Source organism: Amblyomma maculatum, chromosome 11, assembly GCF_055883805.1.
Source record: "Amblyomma maculatum isolate TAMU_Amacu chromosome 11, ASM5588380v1, whole genome shotgun sequence".
Classification (NCBI taxonomy): Eukaryota; Metazoa; Arthropoda; class Arachnida; order Ixodida; family Ixodidae; genus Amblyomma; species Amblyomma maculatum.
Genome location: NC_139354.1, coordinates 150,223,278 through 150,238,705, shown reverse-complemented (window position 1 = coordinate 150,238,705; position 15,428 = coordinate 150,223,278). Strand labels below are relative to the sequence as shown.

The window sequence follows — 15,428 nt, the reverse complement described above, 5'->3', positions numbered from 1 at the left end:
CGCTGGCGGCTGCTTTTGATGCAAACGAAGTGGCACCCATGTGCTATGTGATGTCAGCGCGCGTTAAAGATCCCTAGGTGGTCAAAATTACTCCACAGACCTCCACTACAGCACCCATTTCTGTCTTTCCACTTTGACTCCCTCCTCCCTTCCCTTACGACACAGTTCAGGTGCCCACAGAAACAAGTGACAGATTCTGTGCCTTTCCATCCCTGTGAACTAGTTACTATAATTACTTTTTTCATACTATCTGCCTAAATGGGGCTACATGTTCCAAACACGAAAATTTACGTCTGCCAGTGTGTGAGAACCATCATTCATATATGAACGATTGGCTTAAAGCGGTCCTGAAAGGTATAAGCCCTAATCCCTTAATTTGTGCCGGTATTATCTCACACATAATCATCAGCATACAACCATAATCTACCACATTGTGCCTAAGACCACCCAACATGAGTATAAAGCTCTGTTTTAACCAAGCTGTATGAATGTGGAGTAGCACGTCTGATACTGGATCCAAGGGTCTCTGAGGGTTCTATTCCACCTCACCCTCTCACCTCAAAGGAGCTGCCTGAGTTAGCAGCTCCAGATAGCATTGTCCTCTCTTTTCTCGATTCTTTGTCTCTTTTGCGCTTTTCCACAATATGAGCTCCAGCCAGTTCGGCCATATCATGTGGCCTCATGACATCGCAGAACCAGACAACCAATCAGTGCATGGCCATGTCACCTGCCAAAGGCATGGTTGTGATTTTTCTCAAGGGCGACGCCTTTTACGCTACCGCAATAAAGCAACTATTCTAAAATAAGTCACTTCTTGTGGAGCACTTTTCACTACTGCTGCTGCATTGTATGATATGGGCAGTTCAAATTATGTCCCTTCTGTAAATAGCAGTTTGTTTGCACAGCCTCCTATCCGATGTGGATGTAGGCTACAATCCAGCACACAACAGCGGCAGGGCAGACACATTAAAAAACATGGCAGCCCTTACGAAAGCCAGCTGCTCTTTCAGCTGATAGAAAGTCCAAGATTTTCCCAATTCTATTATCTTGTAGGCAATGGACAGTAACCCGATCAGTTTAAGTTTGCAAGTGCTTGACAGCCCATTTCTTACAGATTATGGCACTGCTGGAATCCTTCCAAGATTTTAATACGCTTGAGGTCGTGAGGCACTACACACAGGTGTAAAGACTGGTGTATGGAACTTAACACGCAAAAAACGGTGCTTCTTAGAGTAACTCGTAAAAAGAATTTCAGTTCATTTCAGTATCGCTTACACAACTGTCTCATTTCCGAAGTTTCTAGTTATAAATATCTTGGCATTACTATTACCAATAATCTCTCCTGGAGTGCTCCCATTTTAAATATTTGTTCATCAGCTTTTAAGAAACTTTGTTTTATCAGACGTAAACTCAAAGATGCTCCATCCAATCTTAAACTACTGGCTTGCACCACATACGTCAGGTCTAAACTTGAGTATGCTTCGATCATCTGGGACCCTCACACTAAAAAAGACATTTATCGAATTGAACAAATACAGAGAAAAGCGGTGAGGTTCATTTTTAATAAATATCAAAGAACGGACTCTCCTACTAACCTCATGACCGCCAACAACATTCCGCTCCTAGAAACTCGCAGGAAAATGACTCTTTTACTCTTTTTGTATAAAATTTTAAACAACCAAATAAACCTCAGTCCTCCACCGTGTGTGAAAGTTCCCAACACTAGACGGACACGTCATCACCACAGTCACTCACTGCAGCCAATTTATGCAAAATCTAAATCCTTTATGCATAGTTTTTATCCAAGGACAATTTCTGAATGGAACACTCTCCCAGAAAGCTTAATTCAGTCTCCAGACTTTGACCAGGCTCTACAGCAACATCTGTTTGGTTGACAGTAGGGTCGGAGTTTTTTAGGACATGTATTGTTACTTTGATGTCGCACAAAGGTTTTTCATGTTTTCCCTTTTTTTTTTTCTTTTTCTCTCCGGCTGTTGGTCAACACATTTCATGTCATTACATTGCCTCTGTTTGTTAGTTTTGTCGGTGCTTCGTATGATTTATTGTGTTTCTTGTGCGCTGTATATATGTATGCCACTCCTGCTAGGACCGGAATACTGGTCTGCAGTATCTTGAAATAAAATAAATAAATAAAAAGCAAGCAGTTTTTCTAGCACAATCTCCCTACCACTCTTCAAAGATCTGCAGTTGCCTATCCATACCAGCCGATTTCCCCCGTTGCATTGCTTCTAAGGCTTTTTTACTTCCTCCATGACCAGCATGACGTACAACCTGCTCACATTACTGCCCGTCATCCTGACTGCTTCAGGGCAACGTCATCAGCAAATTGCAGATTACTGAGGTATTCTCCATCTACTCTTATTCCTGAAGGCATATCACCTAGCACATAGTACAATAGATGCTGTCAAGAGAGTACAAGAAGTGGCCGATTCCATGCCATGTTACCTAAGACAATGCCATGTTTTAGACACCATCACACACGGATAACATTTTCTCGGAGAACCACAGCTGTGTTACCTCCACAAGGGATCAAGTTTCCTTCTATATGACAAACTCTCCAATAAATGTCAGGCCTGTTCAGGTATTAATCTGTTACTTTAATTCGCAAGGCTAGAAGCTAGACTGGCAAAAAATTGCAGTCACACATTTGTGCTTCCCACCTCCCCCCACTGCAAATCATGTGTTCCAAACCACCCAGAATGATTTTCAAATAATAGCATATCAGCAAGGGTGACAATATTACACAACAGGATTAAATACATTGCAAGCAAGGTGTTTTAAACTTAACTGGGAGCACGCTCTAAACCTGTGGAAGCAGTGAGAGTATCCATTTGGTCACCCCAGTCGCAGCTCACTGCACTACTGAGGTGGCGGTGTAATCGAACTGGCGGAGGGAACTCGTTCGTCGCCACCAAGAATTCGTTGCCTCTGCAGATGTAAATAAATGAGAGCAATACTGCAATTACATTTACTTTGCATAAATTCAGCAAACTCACTCACAATAGAATTTGGTTCGAGTAAAGCAAGTGAGAGTGCTTGCTGCAGAAGGAAAAAGGTAGTAATGAGACTGGCTGTCAATGCTAGCACAAATACAAATATTTAGCACACTTACAAAGCACTGAAATAGCAACAAAGAGAATCTAAGTTAAATCACTTATGCAGTAAGTGCCCAATATGCTGCGGCTTGCATGGAACTGCAATGGAGAGTGCTTATAGCAGCAACTGCCAAGCTCTTTGACAGGATTACGAGGTACTCGCAATGGTGCCTCACTCTCCCACAAAACATGCTAGCTCAGATTAATTATTGCTCTCTTTTCAAATAAGCTGTCAATGGCCTTGGCAGCAGCTTGAAGCCAAGCACTGCCAACTATTTATGTTGGAGCAGGCAAAAGATATATATATTAGGGAACTCTGCAGTAGCAACATGCATCCAAAGTGTTAAATCTATATAAACAAGCTCAGTGAGTTCCACCAATGCAGTTATTTCGGCAGTAAAAGGACAGATATTGTCACAGGCATGAACCTATGCTAGCTGAGGAGTAATGAAGTCACCCTCATTGCTGCATACACCGAAATAAGTGGGAGTACTTGACAGTGGAAGGTCTGAGAAAATAAGCACATGAATTCGGTCATGTATATAACCATACTTTTGTAGCCATTTCATGCTGTGCAGTAGGCTTGTTGCACTTCGAGGCTCAGTCCGCACAGGGCCTACTTACGTTTAAGCTATCTCTCAGCTGGCCAGCAACCCCCCTTTTAGCAGTGCGCAGATATTACTCATGTATTGCAGCACTACCACGTATGGTCTGTACAGATGAGTGCCACTTACCTTCCAACAGTTTCCCGAAAGAAGCCAGACATTTTCTATGGGCCGAGCCGCTCCATCGGTTGAAGCTGCGAGGAAGGCAATAAAACCCCGATTATAAACCAGCGCGTTCACGCTGGCGCACGCAAAAATGCCTTATACTGCCCAAACAAATATAAGCGAACTCAGAAATAGTTTTACGTTATCTTTTAGTCGCCTCATATGTCCCAATACTCAGGACTGGAAGTTGTTCCAAGTGCAATGAAAGGAGATCGTGGACGCCATTACGCAGTCTCGTCTTCTTACGCCTTCGCCCGGAGACTGTCGCGCGATAGCGCCACGTCAATAATTGAGGATAACGCATGCTTGCGCTGCCGTGCAAAATCTCGTTAAAGAAGCTGCAAGGAAGGCGATGGCAGAAAGACGACAAATACTTTACTTAGAGTTCGCGGGCATGTATGTACGACTCACCGCAGTCAGTAGGATTGCACCGAGGGCTGCGCCCTTGAATTTAAGGCTATAATCCACGAACTGAATCCGCATTTCACCGAGTTTGCATCTACCGGGATGATGGCCCGCAAACTGCAGCAGACCGACGCATGAAAGACAACCTAGGGTGCCTAAGGCTCGCCAAGCGCAAATGCTCGTTGTCTGAAAAGCGCGCCAGCCTTCCTTTGGGCCATACTTTGGGCGGCTCAGTGAACATCTGGGTTTGAGGCTTACTTCTAGAAAAAAACAAGCACTAAAAGCTATTTGACGTCACATCCGTCCAGAAGAGCAACATATCCTCCTTTCCACTTTGGTCCTGGGCGCGCATGCGCAGTTCACGGAGCCGGCTCTCTGCAAGTTCAGGTGTTTACATATCATATATGGCTTCGGCTTGTCTTGACTCAAAATGCACAATTAATATTAATAAACTGCTGTTAAAAATGGCGCCGTCTGCTGCGACCCAGTTGCAGCAGCGAAATGCTTCCTGCAACCGGGTTGCAGGAGCAAAATGCTTGCTGCAACCCATGACGTCTTATCCGGTTTAAAAAAAACGTCACGTCCGGCTATTGTTTGTTGGGTAGGTGGTTGTTTTTAGTAGCAGAATGGCTGGTCGTCGGAGCCGTGGGAGCTGCGTCAGCTGCGTCGCCGTGCCAGCCGTGAGCTCTCGTGTTGTACGGTACGTAAGCAATTTTTTCTATTTTTTAGATATTTCAGTATGCATGTATTGAGTCATTGCCCGCTGTCTGGAACTCTACATTTTTCAACTTCCCTGCGCCCGAATGTTCTGTTGACGACCATTGAGCCTGCTTGGCCGGCAGTGGGCCCGAACGGCCCAAAGGTGTATTATAGAAAGTTTCAATCGAAAGCTCAACGTAGTTCGACACCAAGGAACATGCGGATAAATACCGTTTATTAGGCCAACCGCACGAAAGTATCAGTCATGTAAAACACGCCTGACTACCAGTCTTGCGTGCGCCTAAAAATGGCGGGAAACTTGGGTGAACTTTCCTCAGCGGTCTGGATGAATATTTAATGATTGTAACGTCTTTGAGCTGATGGAGGGACTTAAGGAGATACTAGGACATGACAAATCAACGCGTAGAAGCAGGAAAGGCGAGGATCACACAGGCCTGTGTGGGAAGCTTTTGTTTCGGTGCACCACGACGTACTAACCATTTGTGCGACGTGACCCTTTGTGTGACCCGCATTGTAATGACGCGGTGTAGAATAATGATTTCATACCTCATTTTATGACTGCGCACTGTCAAGTGTATGCAGGGCCACTTTCTAATTACGGTGAGGTAAGCGATTTCGCCTTGTACTTGTCTTAATTTTTTTTGTGTGTGTAAACATCGCTTATAAGCTGACGTCTAATATTTGTACGCAGGGACCTTCCTGATGTGTGTTTTGGAGTCTAGCATGGGCTTGCTGGCTGCTGAGGCTGAGGCTGAACTAGGAAAGGCGGAGGCAGCATATGCTCCAACGCCACAAGGTGAGCCCTGTACTTAATTTCAAAACAATTGCTGTGCCACCGGCACTGGTCATTTGTTTTAACTTTTACATAGGGAACATGGCACAGGTCACCAGTTTGCATAGAGTGCATGAAGGATTCGAATAAGCAAGCATCCCTGCAGCTTCCTGCAGCTGCGGTGTCCAGCTTGTAGTTCGCAGCCTTTCTTTCTCAGCTGCAATTAATGCATCGCAAACAGTGTGCAATGTAACAGTTGATTCAGACTAAGAACATTGATTCAGACTAAGAGACTAAGAAATGTTTGCACGAGATGGAAGATCAAACTACACTATATTGTCTTCTCAATTCGCTGTGAGAAACTAGCAAAGCTGCCTTCTTTAACGAATGGTATTCCTACACAGATTGGTTGTGTCGCTTTTTTGTGCGTGTGACAAAGTTGCTGCAAGAACTTAATTTATTTATTTATTTGGTTACTATCAGGGCCGTTGAGCAGCTAAAAACAGTGACAGCTTCTCCGGGCACCGATGTGCCTACCAGCCGATTGTGGCAGGGTTGCTTCACATTAATCAAAGCAACCTAGCAAATGAGGCTCACTGTAGCAGCAAGAATTGTGAGCACGCCCTCGCACTCACTTGCTTTGTCATCTCCTGCATCTTCTGGCGTAGCTGCGCCGGGCAGTCTCTTTCCGCTCATCAGAGATGATCCTTTTATGCCAGGGGTCTTGGAGCACGCCCAACGAAGCTGCGTGATGCAGTCTGCCCAGCTCAATTTTTAGCCGACGTTTTGAAAGCATTACCACCAGCCTTAATTTCGAACTAAAATAAGCTTAGACTTAGTACCCAGTTAGTACGCGTTCATTTTTGATAAGGCGTTGACCACTTAATCTGCATGAACTTTCATTTGACATCACTATGCCTTCAAAAGCAAGAAGCCTGGCATCCTGCCTTTTCTTTTATTTCGAAGTGTGCTTTTTTTTTTCTTGCTGAGGATTATAAGTGTAGTATTTATTAACAGGTATGTCATTTCAGTACCTCTCTCCGAGTGATCCTGAAACTGCTTTTGTCCGGCATTCAAGCGGAAAGGAGCACACGTTGCTTTTCTTTTGCAATAATGGAAGGGCTTGGTCTGGAAAAAAGAAGTTATGCTTATTTTTGTTCATTTTATCGTTTACTTTGTTTTCTGGCTCCTGGGTCATGAGAGAAAAGGCTTTGTCAATGCGGCCCCCGTAGCAATATGAGTTTGAGACCGCTGCTCTATGCCCATAATGGCGTGGCTGTCAATGGATATTTCATAATGAGTTTGTCTGAAGTAATTGTCAAGCAAAAAACTACCATATGCCTCTGGTCGGCCCGGACCCACAACCTCCGCATCATGGTGTTAGAATAGAAGTGCGTGAGCACCAAACAGTAAGTGGCGATACCGATGCGCTGATTTCTGTAGGCTGCTGAGAGACTTCGTTGACTGTTGGTGGCCGCGGGTTCGCTGGTTGCCGCAAGAAATGGCAGTCAGTTCTCAACTTTCGCTGACGTCCCCGCTCCACGCCTTTCTTCGATCATGGTATATTCTAAGTTGTAATGTAATGTGGAAAAAACGTACATTGTTCTGCACTGCGATACAGGCTACGTATTCTGCAATGAAAAATGTCAGCTTTTTTCGGTGCGAAAAGATGTCGAACAGCTTCAGCTATGGCGGCCGGCATACCAAGATAGGACCGAGCTATACAGTCACTGTTTGTGAGGGGCATTTGGAGCCCAGGTTTGTGTCCAAAACATGGATGACAGAGTTAAATGGGCATGTGCTACAAAGCGTTGCTCGTTGCTAGCAAAGGAAGCGATCCCCACGATATTCTCTGCTGGCCTTGCCTACCTTTCAGACTTCGAAAAGTAGAAAGCGACCCACTGAAAGGCAGCCCCAGGAACCGAAAAAATAGAGGATAGTCAAACCTTGTGTAGAAGTGTCAGGTGAAGGTAGCACGTGCTTCACACGACACTGCGTGGGCATGGGCCGGCCCAAAAGCCGGGTGCGGCTCAGCCCACGGGTCGTCTGGGCCGACTCATGAACATTTTTGCTGGACCCGGGGTGGACTTAAACATGCGGGCCCGAGCCGGATTCGGGCTTGTACACAGAGAGCCGATGTCAGATTTATAGTCACTTTGTCAGAGTAAAATACACATCCGCGGCATCGCAGCAACGAAACTGATGAAATAACTATGGTACGCTCCGAGAAAAAGGTTTAGTCTTCATAGCTTATTTATTTGCTTATTACAGCACCGCGGTGGCTTAGTCATTAAAAGCTCTCGAGTACTGAGCTGGGATGCCCTAGTCTGATCCTAATTGGGAGACAGCATTTCGGTCTGAGCTGAAAGCATGGCAGGCATATGCTTATAGATGAGTTTCATTGAAGAACTCCATGTGGCCGAAGTGATCCGAACGCCTGTGCTACAGCATCCTCATACCTTGAGCCGGTTGGGGACCATTACTCCAGACATAGCTCTTTTGTTTTTTTGATGTCATGTACACTTTTTTTTTTTGTTTTTTTTTCGTTGTGAAAAAATTCAAAACCAAACGTAGATATGGTTTTCATTTTTAGTGGTTGATTGGAACATATCATAACAGAAATAGCCGCAAAGGCTTGATAGAGTTTAGAAATCTCCTTGACGTTGAAATAAGATAAATCTTGAATGAGCATTGTTTAAATGAGTCAATTAATGTCGTAAACAATTAGACGTGCGCCGGCCACATTGAACGATTCAAACGAATATATGAAATTACTCCCCTCTGTGACTGAAGAGCAGCAGTCAGACACCGCTCTTGCATGTTTTAAAGCGTAAAATGCCATCTGCGGGTTACTGTAGTGTGGTGCAGCGTGGCATTCGCCTAATAAATTAGAGTAGCGCTGGATGAGGCTGTTTAAGCTATCAGCGAGCACAGACAGTCTGGTCTGCGTTAAGGTGCTTCCGCATATGATCAGTTTTGTATACCACTGGAGACTAGGAACTGGAAACCTCATACAAACCACTGGGAAGGGCCAACGTCTGAACGCTTTATGAGGTTTGGCCTTTTCCAAAGTTGCTGTTCAACACTCGGTACGCCTCAGCCACAGATACAGTCTTGCTGCTGCAACGGCGCCATCTTTCTCGAAAGGGGAAATTGGAGGCGGGGGGGACCTTCTACATGCAGAATCAGCGAAGAGCATTGCAGCCAGAACACATGCCGGCCCTGGTGGCGGTGTGATAAATATAGCTATGATATAACAGCGCCTCTCGCACACCACAGGGCGGGGACGCCGCGCGTTTCCTCGAGATTTTAATGTTATATTTTGCTGCATGCGGTGTCTAAATATTAAAGCCTCCTCACAAGAAGTCCGATTACTTTCTTCTCTCTCTCTCTCTTTTTTTCGGGGCCCCCTCAAAAGTTTAGACTTGGTGGGGAAGGAGGAAGCCGCTGTGGCAGTGTAAAGGGCAGCACACGAGGAGCTCACTGACTGCCGGCGTCTCACAGTCTGGCACACACCTGCGTCGATCGGCGTCTGTCTGCGTCCCATTGTCGGGGGGCACTTCCTTGTCGAACCATGTCGAACGCGCCACTGCGCGCCGTCGGCAAGACGAATTGGAGAAGCGTAGTGTAGATGGCTAGCAAGGATTTGGTCTGGGCCACACCGTCTGCGTCGCAAGGGCCGTTGCGCGCTGTCGGCCAGACGAAGGGGATGACCGCGTGGCCGGCTTGAGGGTACTGACCCAGGCGGGAAGACGCCGGGATTCACTTGAACCTTTTTGTTTCCCGATGGCCCGACTGGGCTGCTGTCGCCGTCTGGCCAAACACCCCGCGTTCCTTTCCGGTGGGGAATTCTTGTCACAATAGTTGAAAGCGGCAGCTCTCGCGTTTGTCTCGTTGTCGCTCTTAAAGCTATTTCTCCTATGTTTTTCAACAAATTTGATAAAACCTGGTATTCTGATTTAGTTTCTTGCACTGATTTCAAATATATAATTATGTTTCCAATTGGCCAATTAGTTCAAAAGATAAAATTAAATTGTTCATAATTTGCGGGAACAATGAAAAAATAACCGCACTACAAAAAATTAACATGAACACTTTGCTAGGTACTAGAAAGCATAACAAATACAATGTTATGCGCACTTTTGTATAACAAATATTAGCGATGTTATAGCAGTTTAAAATTCACTGCTCCAAATGTGAGTGCCTTCCTGTCTGATTTAGAGCAAAATTGAAAACTTTGAACTGCTATAACATATATTTGTTAAAAAAAACAAATGCTCCTAACATTGTATTCATTACTCTTTCTAGTACCGAGCAAAGTGTCCATGTGAATTTTTTGTAGTGCTGTTATTTTTTCATTGTTTCTGCAAATTATGAACAATTAATTTCATTATCTCTTGAACTAATTGGCCAGTTGGAAAAATGGTTGCATGTTTGAAATCAGTGCAAGAAACTGAATCAGAATGCCATGTTTTATCAAATTTGGTCAAAAATTGGAAAATAATTTTAAGAGCCATGTCCCCCCTTAAGCAGAAGCGAAATGCAATACAGCTGACATTTTGTGGTGTGTTTGGAGACTGTAAACGGCCTAAACTAATACATTTTTTTTTTTTTTTTTTTTTTTTTCAGCTAATTTCTAACAGTCTAGAGTTATCATGGGAAGACGAAAGAGTCACACTGGCCGTACTGCCCGAATCCGTGAGTCTCACTGCCTGTCGGAGGTTGGGCACACTACGAGCAGTGGCGTGCCACGCCGGCGCGGCTCGTTCATACACAACCCTTCAGACACCACGCTCCACATCATGTTCTACTTGGCAATTGCTGTATTTCATTTTAAACCAGCCAAAAGACCAGACAGAGAATAGAAGCGAACGAGATGAGGCTGGCTTCTGTGTCTCGTCTTTTGGCTGGTTTAAAATGAATGATTACCAACTCGCCCAGTCGTTAACCTTGTTGCTGTATTTACAGGGCATTCCCACGTCTGCTGCTGTGGTTTAGTTTAGCACTGATGAACGCTGTCTATGTTGGGATACATGCAACATAAATAGCTTGAAAGTAAAAGATTGCACAGCCATTATTGTAGCTAGTTTGTAAAGCATAGAATGCATAATGTGGAGGTCTTGGACCTCAACGGTGGCATGTTTCTTGTTTTTGTTTTGTTTTCCTAGTTTGCAATGAGTTATTTCTCATTTGAGAGTAGATACCCTGCTAATTGCCATTCATCACCAATGCAGATTTTGTTTTTATTAGTTAATTATATGCTTTCCTCAATTTTTTCCTTTTCTACTAAATAGAAGAACATGAGCCTCTCATAGCCTGTGTTGCTTTGGGACATTAAATCCCATAAGCCAGACCAGCATGAGCCTCGTTTCTGGCAGTCGTAGATCTATTTCATTGGACCTCTTTGTTAATAATAAGCTTGTCAAACATACGTCAGACAAAAACATACAGTATTATGGGTGTGACACCATGAAGGTGTCAATCATTAGAAATGTCACAAGTGTTGGGCAGCCATGGAGGGCCCATCATTAACATGTTAAAACTAAGGAAGCTCCGGTGCCACTCAAGCGAAAACATGAGAAGCCACTGACAGAAAGCCATGGAGTAGGGCATCTGAAGGAGGAAAGGGCTATCCTTGAGTGCAGTCTATCCTCACTTAAGTTATTACTGATCAGTGCCTTGGAAATTTTATCAGAACAGGCATGGATAAAAAAAAATTATATGCACAAGATAGAGAGTGGAAATGTGCTGCTTATTGATGTGAACTCCGAACTAGTCTAGTGCTGCTTGAGCACATCATAGTGGTATAGTCCACATTTCTCAAGCTAAAAGAGTCATGCTTTTAGTCAAACTTATCGTTCGGGCATCAAGTATAGAAACAAGCATTGCATTTTCTGCTAGTTTGTTCCAAATTGTTGCTAAGGTCATTTGTGTTATTTTAAACATCTGTACATGTTTTGGCTGTTAGTCTTGTATTTTCAGCAATGCATTGATCTTTGAATAAAAAGGAGACAAATAGGTTATTTTGTTATGTCAAGTATAAAAAATTCAGCTAATAAAATCTTTTGACTTTAGAAATGTGCTTCAAAACAATTTGAATGCTTCAAAACTCCCGTTTTATAGCTTCAAAGTGCTCGAGCCTGCTTCCACCTCTCCAAGTTGGTTTGTGGTTCAGGTCATTATTGACAATTCTTCATGACTGAATTGATGTCTTCAATTTGGAGTTTTGGGGAGGGTTGCATCCATTGGGAAGAGTGAAAAATGCTGGCCGAAGATAAGGAACACTGCATTATGAAAATTCCGATTGCTATTGGGCAACCATCTCATGGATGATGGCACTTGAAAGCGTTTTGACTGGAGGTACTCGCACTGCTTGGGCTAGGCCAGTGCAGCACTTCATCTTACAGGAGCATATGTACCTAATTTTGGTCGCATTTTGCTTGTTAACGACATGCAAAACATTACTCTGTACAGATCATCGCCTGGTTTTTATCTTCAACCGCTAAATAACTTATAATTGAATTTTTGTCTTATCTGTTTCAGGGTGTCTGAATGTTAGTAGTGCTGCTACTGCACTTAAAGTCAAGTGTTGGTCTCTGTTTGCAATATTTTTTAGCTGCTTTGAGAAGTATGATGCTCATGGACAGCCTCCTTAACAACATGAACTGGTGTATTTGTGATGAGGACCATATATCAAAGACAGCCAGTGGTTTTATGATGCTAGCATTGTAGCAACTGTTGTGGTGCTGTAGTTCGGTGAGGGATTTGGCCATCTTGTGGTTGTTGCCCGTTTGCTGTGGCCACCCTCAAAGTAAATAGCTATGGTCCTGTCACATAGTTTGAGAACTTCTTGTTACTTGTATGGAAATTACTGTTTGGCACAAAATGACTTATCGCTGCCATCATGTGCATTATAGAGGGCGAGCGACTACGTTTCGGTGGAACATGTCCTCATTCTTTTTCACAGCCCATAGGAAGGATTTCACAAGTTTAGAAAAATGAAATGTTCACAGCTGAGTCAGTCGCAATTCTGGAATCATGCTGTGTAGTCGACAAACGCTACAATCCGAGAGCAACGCATGTCGTCTAATGAACAGTGCAAGCGAAACTTCTTGGATGCAGCAGCAAATGAAAATGTGCACACATGGTTTTCAAGATGTCTCAACGTTTATTTATATGCTTCACAACCTACCAAAGCCCGCACGCTTGCGGTATACCAAAGCACAATCAGCTGTCTGTTCTGATGTCTGCGGCCAGTGTTGATAACTTCATATCAGTTCTTTACCACCCATGGTGTCCATTTCTGCTGTGCATGTGCACTGCAGTGATACATTGTCACACGCATGCAGAGAGCACTAGTACTGGCCATACTTAGGGTAACCTTTTCATTGTTTTGGCTTTTCTCATTCTTGAGCTATGCTACAGGGTGCACACTTTTCTTTTTGTCTGGTTCCTTTGACGAGTCATGAATGCAGCATTTGTGCTTCTTTCCTTTTTGAGGGTGTAGTGACCATATGCAAATCCACTATTAGAATATATGAGCTGCTGCATTAGCTGCAGTCCTGCTATCTTTTTATTTAAATTTGGTACGTCTCTGAGTTTCTCTGGGTGTTTTGTTATTGTTCTGAGTTGCATTATTTTGTTTTTTCTCCCCGTGACAGCCGATCCTGCACGTGACTGATACTAGTTGAGAGATCACAACAGCTGCCCACCTTTCAAAGCATGGCATTCCCTGGCCCAAGTTGACTGCTCCCTGTGCTACTGGCTCAACAGTGTACTCACAAGTCTGCACTTCACTTACGAGCGTAATGGCAACACACACACGTTGGCCATAGCTTCTGTGTCAAAATAAAGTATTCCTACTTATGTGCCTTTTCATTCATTATTAACGCACATGATTGGAGTAATAAACACTCCAGTGCCAAAACACCATGTTGACACACTCATTTATGTTTAGACTGCCTACCTTCTGCATTACTTCCCTTTTGTAACCTACCTAGAAAGGTAAGTATTTACTGTATGTGTCATAGAACCACATGTATTTGTTATTCCTTTTGAGACTGGAAATAATCTGCAAAACCAGTGAAGTAAGAAACATTCACAAATATGTTTCGTAGACAATTTTTAGAGGTAAGCCCAATGAAGATGTTTCGAACTGCAGACAGGGACTGATGATAAAATGGCAAAGTGGGCGGTGTTTGTTGAATTGCATAAGGTTGGTTTAATTCAGTATTTTGCAGATGAGCAGCAACTTTCTTAATTGCAATGCTTACACCCATACTGTCACCTCACGTAATGCTCAAACATTTGGCAATGCTAATCACTTTACTAAAATATTGAACTCTTAACCCTTCAAAGTGAATTGTGTTCAATAGCGAGGTGACATGCTTGTAGCAATGAAATTCTAACCTTGGATACCCTCTCAATACGCTATTGCAGTGCCTATATGCTACTGGGATGGTGAGGCAGCATACTAAAAGGGCATAAAAAAAAAAAAGCGTGTGCAGTAATTCTTTACATGTAACAATAGTTGAAGCCCTCGCCTAATTTAATGTGACTGCATTAAAAGGCCATATTTACCAAAAAAGGCAATTTGAGCGACAAGGATGAGTGGCAGAAAGTATGACCGGATGGATTGGTCTGTGTGATGTGGGGACCATGGTATGGTCCAGCTATCTACCCAAGCAGCTCCTTTGACATGAGAAAAACTCATTGCCTTTCAGAATCCCAAGTCAGATGTGTGAGTTGGGAGTTCATTTACATAATGCAGTAATTAGTAATTTTACAAATTTGTATGTGTGATAAAAGTGCAAACTAAGATTGGTGAGTCAACAAGTAGCCAACTAAATGTACAGGGATGAGGATACAGGAGTCGTAAATGCTGTGGCATGTTTTTCTTAACAGCGGTGCTGAAGTGCCCCCGAAATATTTGTTGCATTTGCTCAATTTAGGTGTATTTCAGTTTCTGGTATAACCTTTCCCACACCTTTAACCTTTAGGCACAGTAATTGTAAGCAAAATCGGCAGTTAAAAATATAGCATTGTCAAGATGACAGCGTTCCAAAAAATTGAGAAATAGTAATTAAGGTACGTATAGCAGCAAAAGTTGCTACACTGTACCATCAGCATACATGTGTGATCCCAGCCATTTTGGAGCCATAAATGCAGTATTAACCTAAGTAGTTTATCAATTCTGTTTCAGACTATCCTCATGTTTGACAAGATTTTAATGATGAAACTTTCAGCTTAATGCCTCCAGTAGCCTGAGTATTCTGAAGCATAGCATTGTTGCCTTACTTAATTACTTGGCACACTTTCCAATTTTGCAGGGAGAAATTTTCTTAGCTTAAAACAGTGAAAAATTTGGCAGTACTCTGTCAGGGACGAAGCAAGCTTTTGGAAAAGGAAAATAGAGTAAATGTCTCCGAGTGGACACCTCATATGTGCACTGTGAATGAAACTAATGAGCAAAAAAAAAAAAGCATATGCTTTCAAGCAAAGTATTGCAATGCTTAATATTACATAGAATTCCTCCTGGCACACATAGATTTCATATTTCAAGCTGCCAGTTTCCATCATGCAAGGACGACATCTGCTAGTTTCTATACAGTACCTTCGTGCTTTTGCACTGGCAAGCCATGTTTT

At 43.3% G+C, this 15,428-nt stretch overlaps 1 long non-coding RNA gene across 1 annotated transcript; it reads left to right on the top strand.

Annotated features, from left to right (window-relative positions):
- Positions 1 to 4,838: 4,838 nt before the first annotated feature.
- Positions 4,839 to 13,649, top strand: LOC146175175 (uncharacterized). The gene is made up of 4 exons (XR_014702132.1): positions 4,839 to 4,991; positions 5,703 to 5,807; positions 10,413 to 10,481; positions 13,445 to 13,649. It is a non-coding gene; the product is annotated as an uncharacterized LOC146175175 (long non-coding RNA).
- Positions 13,650 to 15,428: the final 1,779 nt, after the last annotated feature.